The following is a 14,600-nucleotide window of genomic DNA, read 5'->3' on the forward strand; positions in this document are numbered from 1 at the left end:
TTGCACAGAAGAAAGCATGTGAATCATAAAGATAAACAATAGAGATAATTGAAGAGCATATGACTCAAAGCATATGATAGAAAATAAGTCTCACAATAAAACCATGTCTCACATCACACGTAGCAAGGACAACAAAACTGATCAAACCAAGTTCAAAGCAAACACGATAAAGATAAGATAAGCAAAGCTAAAGCAAAGTGCAAATCCAGCTCCTAGACTCTCTCCCCCTTTGGCACAAGACACCAAAAAGGGGCACACCTAACGACACAGGTGGTCACTCCGCATACTCATCATCCCTAGACGCGTCCGTGGCATCCGGATCCTGCTCGTCTTGCTCCTCCTCAAAGTCCTCCTTAGAAGCCTCCTCCTCAGCATCAGACCCAGTCCTCTGATAACCTTGAGCCCTCATCCAATCAGACTCTGGAGTGATGTCGTCCTCTGAGCCGCTTGAGATAGCCACATCAAGGGTCCTTAAGACACACTTGTGCCTCTGACGGTTCTCCTTCTGGGCCACATGAGACTGATATTGTCCCTTGGCCTGCATACAGAAGAGAGTCTTCATAGAAGAAGAGCGAGTCTGTGAAGCAGGTCCTCCTCCAGCACCAGTCTCTGTGTCCGTGTCCATGTGCTGAGAAGAAGTTGATGGGTTGGCCTATTTGTCCTTGATACGGAGCTTGATAGGATCATGCACAAAATAGTCAGCCTGAATAGGGAAGGGATCTACCAGATAGACCTCGTGCCACCTCTTTTGAATATAGGCAAACAGGTAAGGCCCGTAGATGGGAACCTTACGGTTCATGATGCAGTTCCAGAGCTCATTGAACATCACATGGACAATGTCGAGAGGCGCAGTCTCCTTAGTCCTTGGCTCCTCACACAGCAGAAGCATCTCAGCTAGATGACCATGCACCTCGTCCTTGTTGCCAATATGAGGGAATAGAGAGTTGCGGAAGACCCGATGCATGATATCTAGATGCTTGGGGACCACACCTTTCTTCACAAAATGTTGTTGCAGCCTGTCCTTGGGGGTGGCAGTAGACGAAGAAGGAGCATGAGGACGCATCCCAAGAACCTTTTCGTCCCCCTGAAAGTCGACTTTGAGAAACTGCATGAACTCTGTCCAGGAACCTGTCATCTTCTGAGTACCGGTCATCCAAGTCATGGTGCGCACGTCATCACGTGCAAAGTGAACAGTGACATAGAACTGGGCCACAACATCTGGATCAAAGTCTTGTGTGAAGGTGATGATCTCTGTAAGGCCAAGCTTTTCAATCAATGAGAGAGCCTCACCAAAGTAGTCCGGATTCCGCCGAAGGTGAACAAGGTCAATCCACTGCACTGGGACAAATATCTTCTTGAAGGGCTTGATGATGTCACGATAGATCATGCAGTGATCCCGTGACCAAACATAATCGATGTTCTTGATCTGGGCCTTGTATTCAAGATAGTGATTGCGGGTGCAGAATACCAGAAAATCCCTATGGGGCATAGTGTGAACGTTGATCCCTTTGTTCTTGGAACCAGTCTTCTTGAAGGACCTCTTCTTGGGATTCAGACTGGAAGTGGCGGAACCCTCTGGAGCCTCTGAAGTGCGATATTGTTGGGTTGGGTGGTACGTGTAGGATTCGAGCGACGAGCACCACCTGTGACACACAAGATACACACGCAAAAAGGAGAGACAAAAGGAGTCATGGCAATGGTCAATAAGAATTATAAGAAGAAACATATTGCCAAGAGAAATCAAAGAACACAAAACAAAAAAATAATCCTCCTGGCGGTAGTACCGCTACCCCTAGCGGTAGTACCGCTGGGGTCCTGGAGGTAGTACCGCTACCGCTGGCGGTAGTACCACTGGGGGTCCTGGCGGTACTACCGCTAGGCTGGCGGTACTACCGCTAGGGTTTGACTTTCAGATCTGAATATATAAAGACCCTCAAAAACTACTAGATTCGTTTCAAGAGATCCACGGCTAATAAATAAAAACATTATACGAATCACCATAGCCCTAACACAAGTGGAACTCGAGATCATCTAGATGGAGACAAGCCTAGTCAAAGGGATCCAAGTTTGAGATCAAATCTATGAGAAGAATGATAAGAGCTACTAGATCTACAACATGGAGAACGAGGGCATGTCAAAATAATTGCAATGAAGAACATAAAACCTAAACTCCCCTAAGATATCTCCTCCGTTCCATCCAAAAACTAAGCACAAATCATATCGATGGATTGAAATCACCAAGCTCCTAACCCTAGAACAAAAGTCAACAACCAAGAGAAGAAGGGGAGGAGCTTTACCAAAATCCATGGCACTTGACGGAGGAAGGAGGAGGGGAGAAAACCCTCCAACTCAAGGGAGAGAAGGGGCTCCGCAGAGGGAGATCTAAACGGGGGGAGTTCGGAGTAGAGGAAGGGAGAGCCACGAGGAAGAAGAAACAAGGCAAAAACGGGACCCCCCTCCTTTTTATAGCCCAATGGGTACGGGCCCAGCGGTAGTACCGCTGGGGTCCTAGTGGTAGTACCGCTGTCCTAGCGGTAGTACCGCTCCCCCTGGCGGTAGTACCGCCGGGGTCCTAGCGGTAGTACCGCTCCCCCTGGTGGTAGTACCGCTCCCCCTTGAGACAGCCCTAAAAAGCCCTAGTCAAGTCGTGATAGGCTCGGGTCCTGGCGGTAGTACCGCTACCCTTGGCGGTAGTATCGCTGGGGTCCTGGCGGTAGTACCGCTACCCCTGGCGGTAGTACCGCCCAAAATGACACAACGAGACATAGGATTTTGTGGAAATGACGTGGGAAACGACTAGTTAGTGTAATAAAAAGATAACACCAGCAAGGTATACTGACTAGTCATTTTGTATCCTTTCTTCCATATGAGAGAAAGGTGGGGGCGGTGGCCGAGGCCACCTATGTTTGAGGCAAAGGTATGATACCGCGAAGAATTATCCTTGGGTTCATGACCAACGCTCGTCTTTGAAGCACAAGTGCCATTTAATAATGGCCAAAGTGAAAGACTTGATCGATTTATGCACAATGGGTGGAGGGAAAGTTCATTGAGAGAACAACACTCCCCCTATGTCCATGCCTACACCTAGAACAAGATGTAATGCATAGTGAGGTGCAAAGTGCCTAGTTTCAATCCACATTACTTGAATCAATGATATTTAGCTCATGCCTTAACTCCCGGAACCTTGCTTCATCTAGGGGCTTAGTGAAAATATCTGCAAGTTGCTCTTCAGTGTTGATGAAGTGAACCTCAATATCAACTTCCTTGATATGTTCACGAATGAAGTGATGGCGAATATCAATATGCTTGGTCTTTCTATGTTGCACCGGATTGAGGGAAATCTTGATAGCACTTTGATTGTCACATAGAAGAGGCACTTTGTCACAAGTGACACCGTAATCCTTTAAAGTTTGCCTCATCCATAGCAACTGTGCACAACAACTTGCAGCTGCCACATACTCAGCTTCGGTGGAAGATAGTGAGACACAATTCTGCTTCTTTGAAGACCAACTTACAAGTGAGCGACCAAGGAATTGGCATCCTCCAGAAGTTGACTTCCTCTCCACACAATCTCCTGCCCAATCTGAGTCAGAATAGCCCACTAGGTTGAAGTTTTCTCCTTTGGGATAACATAGACCAAAGTTTGGGGTATGAGCCAAATATCGAAAGATTCGCTTAACAGCGATAAAATGACTTTCTTTTGGTGCAGATTGAAACCGTGCACAAATCCCTACACTCAACATAATATCCGGTCTAGATGCACAAAGGTAAAGGAGGGATCCAATCATGGAGCGATATACCTTTTGATCCACTCCTTTACCGTTGGGATCACTGTCAAGCTTGCATCTTGTTGGCATGGGAAACTTGACCAGCTTGACATCCTCTAGGTCGAACCTCTTGAGCATGTCTTGAGTGTACTTGGCTTGTTTGGTGAAAGTCCCTTCTAAGCCTTGTTTAATCTCGAATCCGAGGAAGAACTTCAACTCACCCATCATAGACATCTCAAATTTCTCGGTCATTAGTGCAGCAAATTCTTCATTGAAAGAATCGTTAGGAGAACCAAAAATGATATCATCAACATATAGTTGGCATATGAACAAATCCCCTTTAACCCTCTTAGTAAAAAGAGTGGGATATATCTTCCCAATTTCAAACCCACGATCTTGTAACAACTCAGTAAGGTACTCATACCACGCACGTGGGGCTTGTTTAAGGCCATAGAGTGCCTTATTAAGTTTGTACACATGATTGGGGAGCTTGGGATATTCGAATCCCGGGGGTTGTTTGACATAGACCAAGTCATTTAAAGGACCATTAAGAAAAGAACTTTTCACATCCATTTGTTGTAATTTGAAATTATGATGAGAAGCAAATGCAATCAGCATGCGAATAGATTCTAGACGAGCAACATGGGCAAAGGTTTCACCGTAGTCGATACCCTCGACTTGGGAGTAGCCTTGGGCCACCAATCTTGCCTTGTTTCAAATCACAATCCCATTGGCATCTTGCTTGTTTTTGAAAATCCATTTGGTCCCGATGACATTATGTTCCTCCTTTGGTCTTGGCACTAAATCCCAGACTTGATTACGCTCGAAGTTGTTGAGTTCTTCATGCATGGCCATAAGCCAATCCTCATCATCGAGCGCTTCATGTACCTATTGAGGTTCACAATACAAAACAAACGCGTGATGCTCACAATAATTCCAAATTTGTTGACAAGTGGATACTCCCCTTTTCAAACTGCCAAGCACATTCTTCATAAGATGAGACTTGACTCTCAGCTTGTTCACAATCTTGGCTGCGCGACGCTCCAAGAGTTCTGCATTGGATAACCGGGGAGCATCGACTTGATTATTTTGCTTGCCCTTGCGTTTTGAGCCTCCCTTGGCACCAGTAGCCCTCATAGGCGTTGCAAAAGGGAATTGAGAGACAACATCCTGATCAACTTGATTTCTGACTTGAGCAGGTTCACTGGTTTGTCCTTGTTCTTGTGGTTGCTCTTGCTCTTGATCTTGTGCTTCTATTTGATCTGGATCTTGTAATTGCACTTGATCTTGATCTTGAGCAGGTTCGGAACCTTGGGTAAGCGCTTGTACATCATGGGACACATCACCATATTTGAGCAATTGATCTTGTCCTTGAGCTTGTTCAACTGGTTGAGGGCCTTCTCTTTGTTCATCGGAAGCGTGTGGGGCTTGTGAGGATGATGGCTCCACTTGAGTAGAGCATTTTCCTTCTCCTTCGGCCACAAGGGGTTCCTCAATGGGGAGTATTTGACCAATCCCCATTCTTCTTATGGCTTGGGGAGGAATTTCATCACCTACATCACAAAGACCACTTTGCTCCACTTGGGAGCCATTATTTTCATCAAACTCCATGTTACACGTCTCCTCAATGAGCCCGGTGGACTTGTTGAGGACACGGTAAGCATGAGAGTTTGTAGCATAACCAACAAAGATGCCCTCTTGTGCTCTAGAATCAAATTTAGGTAAACGTGCACCTTTCTTGAGAATGAAACACTTACAACCGAATACCCGGAAGTACTTGAGATTGGGTTTGTTTCCGGTGAGAATCTCATATGGGGTCTTGTTCAAGCCTTTGCGGATATAGAGCCGATTGGACGCATGACATGCTGTGTTGATGGCTTCGGACCAAAAGTTATATGGAGATTTGAATTCTGCCATCATTGTTCTTGCAACATCCATCAATGTCCGGTTCTTCCTTTCCGCCACACCATTTTGTTGAGGGGTATATGGTGCTGAATATTGATGTTTTATTCCCTCATCACCTAGAAACTCATCCAAGGTGTAGTTCTTGAACTCGGTGCCGTTGTCACTTCTAATCATCAAAATCTTTGCTTCATGTTGACGTTGAGCTTCATTAGCAAAGTTGATGACAGTTTGTTGAGTCTCACTCTTCCTCTTGAAGAAATATACCCAGGTGTATCTTGAGTAGTCATCAACAATCACCAAGCAGTACTTTCTGCCCCAAGACTATCAAATGATGGAGGACCGAAGAGATCCATACAAAGGAGCTCCAACGGCCTCTTAGTGTAAATGAGAGTCGTTGGACGTTGAGTAGTTTCATGAATCTTCCCTTCAATGCACGCACTGCAAGCACGATCTCTGGAAAAACTCACATTTGTTAGTCCACGAATATGGTCCCCTTTGAGGAGACTTTGCAAAGATCTCATATTGACATGAGCTAGTCGGCGATGCCAAAGCCAGCCCACATCAACTTTAGCTATCAGACAAGTCGCAGTCTTAGTGGGTCGCTTTGAAAAGTTCACCACATAGACACCATTTTAGACATATCCAACATAGGCTACTTTAAGAGTCTTGCTCCACAAAAGGACCACATTATCAAGATTAAAGAATGTGTAAAAACCCATAATTGCAAGTTGACGAACCGAAAGTAAATTGTAAGCAAGGGACTCAACAAGCATGACTTTATCAATAGATAACTCTTGAGAGATGACCACCTTACCAAATCCCAATACCTTTGACGATGATGCATTGGTGAATTGGACATGGGAGGGCATAGATGGAGAAGGATGCACATCCACCACTAAGTCCTTGCTTCCTGTCATATGATTTGTTGCTCCATTATCGAGCAATCATGACACCCCACCGGAAGCAAACTCCTGCAATAGATCAAGGCTTGGTTTTAGGTACCCATTTTTGAATGGGTCCTTTAATGTTAGAGACAAGGGTCTTAGGAACCCAAGTAGCCCATTCAATGGACTCATAGTAAGAACCAACAAATCTGGCATAAACATGCCCATCACCAACACGACATAAAACATAGGAAGGATTGAGTTTGCCGGCTGTGTTGGTAGGAATGGTTTTGCCCTTCCTGACGCTACCATTATCCACCTTGTTCCTGTTCACCTCCTGAGTCCCTTCGCCCTCTTTGACAAAGATGCCCATGAGGGTAGGGAATCGTTTGTTCCTGTTCTTCCTTTTTCTTTTTGACTTGGATGTAAGTCCAAGTCCCTCCTTTCCTACCACACCCTTTTGATTGCTCAAGAGGTTGTTCAGGTTCTTCTCGCCTTGGATGCATGACACAAGGCCCTTCTCAAGTTTCTCCTTCAACTTGGCATTTTCCTCCACAAGATGTACATGCTCACAACAAGGGTTAGTTGTACAAGCATTATCAATTAAAATGAAAGGAGGACACGTAGAGATTTCCTTGGTAAGCTTTGCTTGGAGTTGATCATGAGACTCTTCCAGGGAGAAATGAGCACCTTTCAAGACCTTGTGCGCCTTGTCAAGTGTGTCAAACTCCACTTTGAGTCTGTCATGGCCAACCCCAAGAGCATCCTTCTCAGACTTAAGCATACGAGTAAGAACAGTAGCATGATCTAGTTTCTTTTGCACTTTAGCGCAGTCATCATTGTATGACTCCTCAAGAGCCAAATGAAGAGTGCGCTCCTTTTCAAGTGCAATATATAGTTCAGCAATCTCATCGGCATAGTCACGACTATGTCCTTGAAGCTCGGAGATGGTCTCCTCATGAGACTCGATGAGGTCATTAGCCTCACCCAGTTGTTCCAAGAGAGCAACAAAGTGCTTCTTGGGTTCTCCCTTGATCGTGCACAGAAATTTGTCAATATCATGCTCATTAAGTTCCACAACATCATCATCATCAACACAATTCAACAATGAAGGAGAAGTAGTGATGTTGGTCTTAATGATGGGGGTTACCTGATCGATACCTTTGGCCATGAGGCACTTGGCAATGTGGTTATCGTTGGGGGCGTTGAAGAGAGACACATTCTTGGGAGAAGGGGTGGCAATGGCGACAGTTGCAGTTGCCACCATATCGTCATCGTCATCATCATCGGAGGGGTACTCTTCAAGTGCCACCATACCCTTTGGGTGGGGTTTCTTCACAAAGTTGTTCTTGTTTGGGAAAGACTTGGTTTTGTCTTTGAGAATGAGCTTGCCCCCATTGTCTTCCCTCTTCTCATAGGGACATTTTGAGTTGTTCTTGGTGAAGTTGGTTCTTGAGTTCCTCTTGTTGCCCCAGAATTGCCTTGACGCAAGAGCCATGTGCTCATGATAAGCATACTTAGTGTCTTCAGGGCAGCTCTCCAGTTCCTCATCCTCTTCTTATTCTTCAGAAGCATCTGTCGCCTTTAAAGCAAGGTTGGGTGAAGCTGTCTTTGAACAAAATCGAGCAAGTGCATTGTCAGCTGTCTCGTTCATGATTGACATTGCAATGAATTCATCCAACACCTCACTGGAAGACAAGGAGTGGAAATCTGGTCGTTGGCGAATGACTGATGACATGGCTTTGGTGAAAGGCATGATGGCCTTGAGAAACTTGCGCTTGACCCATGTATCATCCACATCCTTGCTCCCATGATCCTTGAGAGCCACAGCCATAGCAGTTACCCTTCGATAGAGATCATGAGGGTCCTCATGTTCCTTCATCACAAACACATCGGCCTTATCAAGTACCACTTCATAGTTGGACCGTTGAATGCTTGAGCTTCCCTTGTACAACACCATAATGTGCTCCCAACAGTCCTTAGCCAGAGTGAAGGGGCGCAAGTGAGGAAGATCTTCAGGAGGTACTGCAGACTAGAGAATAAACAATGCAGAGTGATTATATTGATTGTCCGCTTCTTCTCTTGGAGTGAGGTTGCTTGGGTCATGGGGATAGTAGCCTTGCTCGATGATTTTCCATAGATTTGTTGAGCTGTGATTCAAATGAGACTTAATAGAAAATACCCAGTTAGCAAAATCACCCTTTACAAGCTTAGGAGGAGGACCAACAGGATTAGGACGCGGTGTGGGAACAGGTCCTCCATAGACCATGGGAGGTGGAACTGAGGCATAAGTTCCAGTCCCATCATTTTCGAGAGGAGGAGAAGGTTGCATGCCTTTAGACATTTTCTTAGAGGAATTGGCCTCCGAATCTGTGTTGGCGGGTTTAACCACCAACGCTGGTTCGGGAGAACCTTTAATTCCCTCAATTAACTCTTTAAGCATGGTCTTGACTTCGTTCGTCAAGGACGTCTTGAGGGCGGCCATAGCCGTATTCAAGTCGTCCCTTGTGACCGAAGTCAAGGCCATGGCCTCGGGTTGCCCACGGGGAACTCCCTCATCATCTTCCATACTCTTCCGGTGGTGAAACCCTTAATAAAGAGATGTGGCTCTGATACCAATTGAAAGGATCGATATGGTTGATTAGAGGGGGGGGGTGACTAGGCAACGACCACTTTTTAATTTATCTTAGCAAGTTAGGGTTAGCAACATAAAGGTTCTCTAAAATGACAACAAGGAGGTGAACCTATATGATGCTACCAACTATAAGTACTAAGGCAAGCAAGAGATAGTCAATAACAAAAGCATACACAATGTAAAGGTTAGAGATAACCGCAAGTGGAACCAATGAAGATGAGGATGTGTTACCGAAGTTCCTTCCCTTTGACAGGAAGTACGTCTTTGTTGGAGCGGTGTGGAGGAACAATGCTCCCCAATAAGCCACTAGGGCCACCTTATTATCCTCACGCCCTCACACAATGCAAGGTACCGTGATTCCACTATAGGTGCCCTTTGAAGGCGGCAACCGAACCTTTGCAAACAAGGTTGGGGCAAACTCCACACAAAGCTTGGAGGCTCCCAACAAGACCACGGAGCTTCACCACAATGGAATGTGGCTCCGAGGTGACCTCAACCGTCTAGGGTGCTCAAACACCCAAACGTAACAAGATCCGCAAGGGATTAGTGGGGGGGTCAATTTTCTCTTGGTGGAAGTGTAGATCTAGGCCTTCTCAACCAATCCCTAGGAAATCAACATGTTTGATTGGCTAGGGAGAGAGATCGGGCACTTTTGAGCTTAGGGAGCAACAATGGGGCTTGGGAGGGTCAAAGGTAGGGTTCTAGAGCTAGAAGAACCCTTTATATAGTGGGGGGGGGGAATCCAACCGTTTTCCCACTCACAGCCCGAGCCCAGCGGTACTACCGCTGGCTGGAGCGGTACTACTGCTCGCACTCCAGTGGTACTACCGCTGGCTGCAGCGGCACTACCCCTGAGCCCATGGTAGTGCAGAGGCACTACCGGGCTAACCACTGCCAAGAAAGTCTTCGCAAAAAGTCCGACAAAGTACAACCGCAAGGATGGCGGTACTAAGTTCCTGGAGCGGTACTACGGCTGACCAGGGGCGGTACTACCGCCAGCATAGCAGTACTACTGCCAGCTCTTGCGGTACTACTGGTAGGGCAAGGGTACTACCGCCAGCTCTAGCGGTACTACCGCTAGGCCCAACGGTACTACCGCTAGGGACAGTGGTACTACCGCTAGGAGACCTTTTTGCAAGAAGAGATAAACCAGAGACGGGAACAACTCCAAAGTTGCAGGGAAAGGAGATGGAGATAAAGTGTGTGCGTGAAAAATTGATTCCACCCAAGCCTTTCCACTATGGATCCCTGCTACGGCAACAAAAGTCCTTCCCCGGCAACGTCAGGAATTTTTCTTGCTACTTCTCTTGTTTGCGTCGGTTTTTCCCTTGAAGAGGAAAGGGTGATACATCACAGGAGCAGTAAGTATTTCCCTCAGTTTGAGAACCAAGGTATCAATCCAGAAGGAGGGTCTCGTCAATTCCAAAGTACTCGCGCAAACACAAACGATCTTGCACCCAACGCTTCAAAGGGGTTGTCAATCCCTCCAAGATTGTTTGCAAAGTGAGATCTGAAGGCGGAAAGTGCAACGAAGTAAAAAGTGTAAGGCTGAAAATATGGTGTGGAGTAGACCCGGGGGCCATAGTGTTCACTAGAGGCTTCTCTCAAAATAGCAAATATCATGGTGGATGAACATATTACCGTCGAGCAATTGATAGAACCGCGCAAAGTCATGACGATATCTAAGGCAATGATCATACATATAGGCATCACGTCTGAGACATGTAGACCGATACTTTCTGCATCTACTACTATTACTCCACACATCGACCGCTATCCAACATGCATCTAGTGTATTGAGTTCATGACGAATAGAGTAACGCCTTAAGCAAGATGACATGATGTAGAGGGATAACCTCAAACCAATGATGAAAACCCCATCTTTTTACCCTTGACGGCAACACCACGATGTGTGCCTCGCTACCCCTTCTATCACTGGGTGAGGTCACCGCACGGTATGAACCCAAAACCAAGCACTTCTCCCATTTCAAGAATCATAGATCTAGTTTGCCAAACAGAACCCACAACTCGAAGAGAATTACAAGGATATGAAATCATGCATAAGAGAGATCAGAAGAAACTCAAATAAGATACATAGATAATCTGATCATAAATCCAAAATTCATCGGATCTCGACAAACACACCACAAAATAAGATTACATCGGATAGATCTTCATGAAGATCATGGAGAACTTTGTATTGAATATCCAAGAGAGAGAAGAAGCCATCTAGTTACTAGCTATGGACCTGTAGGTCTATGGTGAACTACTCACGCATCAGCGGAGAGGTCATGGTGTTGATGAAGAAGCCCTCCGTATCCGAATCCCCCCTCCGACAGGGCACCAAAACGTGCCCCAAATGGGATCTTGCGGAGACAGAAGCTTGCGGCGGCGGAAAAGTACTTTCGATGATATCCTGATTTTTTGTGGAATTTTTGGGGATATATAGGTGCAAAACCTAGGGCAAAGGACGTCCAGGGGGCCCACAAGCCTGTGGCCCGCGGCCTCCCCCTGGCCGCGGGGTGGGGGCTTGTGGGTCCCCTGGGGCTCCCCTGCCTTGGCTCTCAAGTCTCCTGATCTTCTTCCGTTATGGAAAAATTCTTTTCGGGGATTTTATTCCGTTTGGACTCCGTTTCAAAATCTCCTCTGAAAGGGGTAAAAAACATGGAAAAACAAGAACTGGCACTTGGCACGGAGTTAATAAGTTAGTCCCAAAAAATATATAAAAGGCATGCAAAACATCCAAAGTTTGACAAGATAATAGCATGAAAGCATCAAAATTATAGATACGTTGGAGATGTATGAAGCATCCCCAAGCTTAACTCCTGCTCGTCCTCGAGTAGGGAAGTGATAAGGAATGAATTTTTGATGTGGAATGCTACCTAGCATAGTTGTCCTTTGCAACTTCTTTCACGTGACATGAATGTTCAGATCCGTAATATTCGAAACAATAGTTTGCTATTGACATGAAAACAATAATACTTCAAGCAAACTAGCAAGGTAATCATGAACTTTCAAAATAACAAGGCCAAGGAAAGTTATCCCTACAAAATCATATAGTATGGCTATGCTCCATCATCCTCACACAAATAATGTAAATCATGCACAACCCCGGTATTGGCCAACTAATTGTTTTCGCACTCTTACTTTCTCAAACTTTTTATAACTATCATGGAATACGTGAGCGTGAGCCATGGATATAGCACTATAGGTGGAATAGAGTGTGGTGGTGGTTGTGAGACAAAAAGGAGGAGATGGTCACATTGACTCGGCGTATCGAGGGGCTATGTAGATGCCTATTGATAGAGATCAATGTGAATGAGTAGGGTTTGCCATACAAGAGATGCACTAGAGCTATAAGTATGTGAAAGCTCAAAAGGAGAACTAGTGGGTGTGCATCCAACTTGCTTGCTCACGAAGACCTAGGGCAATTTGAGGAAGCCCATCATTGGAATATACAAGCCAAGTTATATAATGAAGATTCCCACTAGAATATGGTAGTGACAAAGCAAGAAGCTCTCAATCATGAAGAACACGGTGCTATTATGAAGCACAAGTGTGGAAAAAGATAGTAGCATTGCCCCTTCTCTCTTTTTCTCTCTTTTCTTTTTTTCATTTGGGATCTTAGGCCTCTTTTTTTTATTTTTTTTATTTTTGGGCTCTTTGGCCTCTTTTTTTTCCACATGGGACAATGCTCTAATAATGATGATCATCACACTTTTATTTACTCATAACTTCAAAGCTCAAAATGATGATGACTCTATAGGAAATGCCTCCGGCAGTGTACAGGGATGTGCAACGATCTAGCATGGCGTATGACGTTGAAAACATCCCGCTAGCTATCTTACGATCATGCAATGGCAATATGAGCGTGACGGCACAAGTCATGAGACAGAACGGTGGGAGTTCCATGGCAATATATCTCGGAATGTCTATGAAAATGCCATAGTAGGTAGGTATGGTGGCTGTTTTGAGGAAGGCATATGGTGGGTTTGTGCACTAGCGAGAATTACGCGACACTAGAGAGTCTAGCAATGGTGGAAGGTGAAAGTGCATCTATACCATGGACTCACATTAGTCATGAAGAACTCACATACTTGTTGCGAAAGTTTTTATTAGTAATCGAAACAAAGTGCTAAACGCATACTCCTAGGGAAGGGTTGGTAGGTGTTAACCATCGCGCGATCCCGACCTCAACACAAAGGATGACAATCAATAGATCAATTATGCTCTGACTTCCTAACATAGCGGTTCACCATACGTGCATGCTACGGGAATCACTAACTTCAACACAAGTATTTCTAGATTCACAACACCCTACTAACATAGCTCTTAATATTACCAAATCCATGTCTCAAAACTAATTGAGAGGAATCAAGACTTCTCTTTCTACTCAATGCACAGGAAGATGGAGGTTTTTGCATCCTCTTTGGGTACATATCACCTTTGGGACTACTTTCATAGCATAAGGCAACTACCAAGTCACGCACCGCCGTGCTCTAAAAGATATAAGTGAAGCACAAAGAGCAAAAATATCTAGCTCAAAAGATATAAGTGAAGCACTATGAGCATTCTAGCAAAATCACGATGAGTACATGTCTATCTCTCTCAAAAAGGTGTGCAGCAAGGATGATTGTGACACAACAAAAAGAAAAGACTCCTATGATACAAGCCGCTCCAAGCAAAACACATATCATGTGGTGAATAAAAATATAGCCCCAAGTAATGTTACCGATGGATTGAAGACGAAAGAGGGGATGCCTTCCCGGGGCATCCCCAAATTTAGGCTTTTTGGTGTCCTTGAATTTGGATTTGGATGCCTTGGGCATCCCCAAGCTTGAGCTCTTTCCACTCCTTATCTCTTTGTCCATGAGAACATCACCCAAAACTTGAAAACTTCACAACACAAAACTTAAACAGAAACTCGTGATAACATTAGCACAAGAAAACAAACTACCACTTCTTTTGGTACTGTAGCAATCTTGATTTCTATTTATATTGGTGTTATATTACTGTATTCTCACTTTTCCATGGCTAGTACCCCCCGATACTATCCATAGTTTCATCAAAACAAGCAACCAACTCAACAAAAACAGAATCTGTCAAAAACAGACCAGTCTATAGAAATCTATATACTTCGTATACTTCTGGTACCTCAAAAAATTCTGAAAAATTACGAATGCTGGGCAAAAGGCATATCAACGAGTAGCGAAAAGAATCAACTCAAAAGCCCTTTCTGAATAAAAATGAAAAATCATCTCGTGAGCGAAAAGTTTCTGTCTTTTTCCAGCAGTATCAAACAACCATTACCAAGGCTAGTCATAATGGTTTTTCTGGGCTCAAACACAAAAATAAACACAAAAAACACAATCAAAACAGAATTATGATGGTATGGACGCAACAAAACAG

This window comes from Hordeum vulgare, chromosome 2H, assembly GCF_904849725.1.
Source record: "Hordeum vulgare subsp. vulgare chromosome 2H, MorexV3_pseudomolecules_assembly, whole genome shotgun sequence".
In the NCBI taxonomy this organism is placed as follows: Eukaryota; Viridiplantae; Streptophyta; class Magnoliopsida; order Poales; family Poaceae; genus Hordeum; species Hordeum vulgare.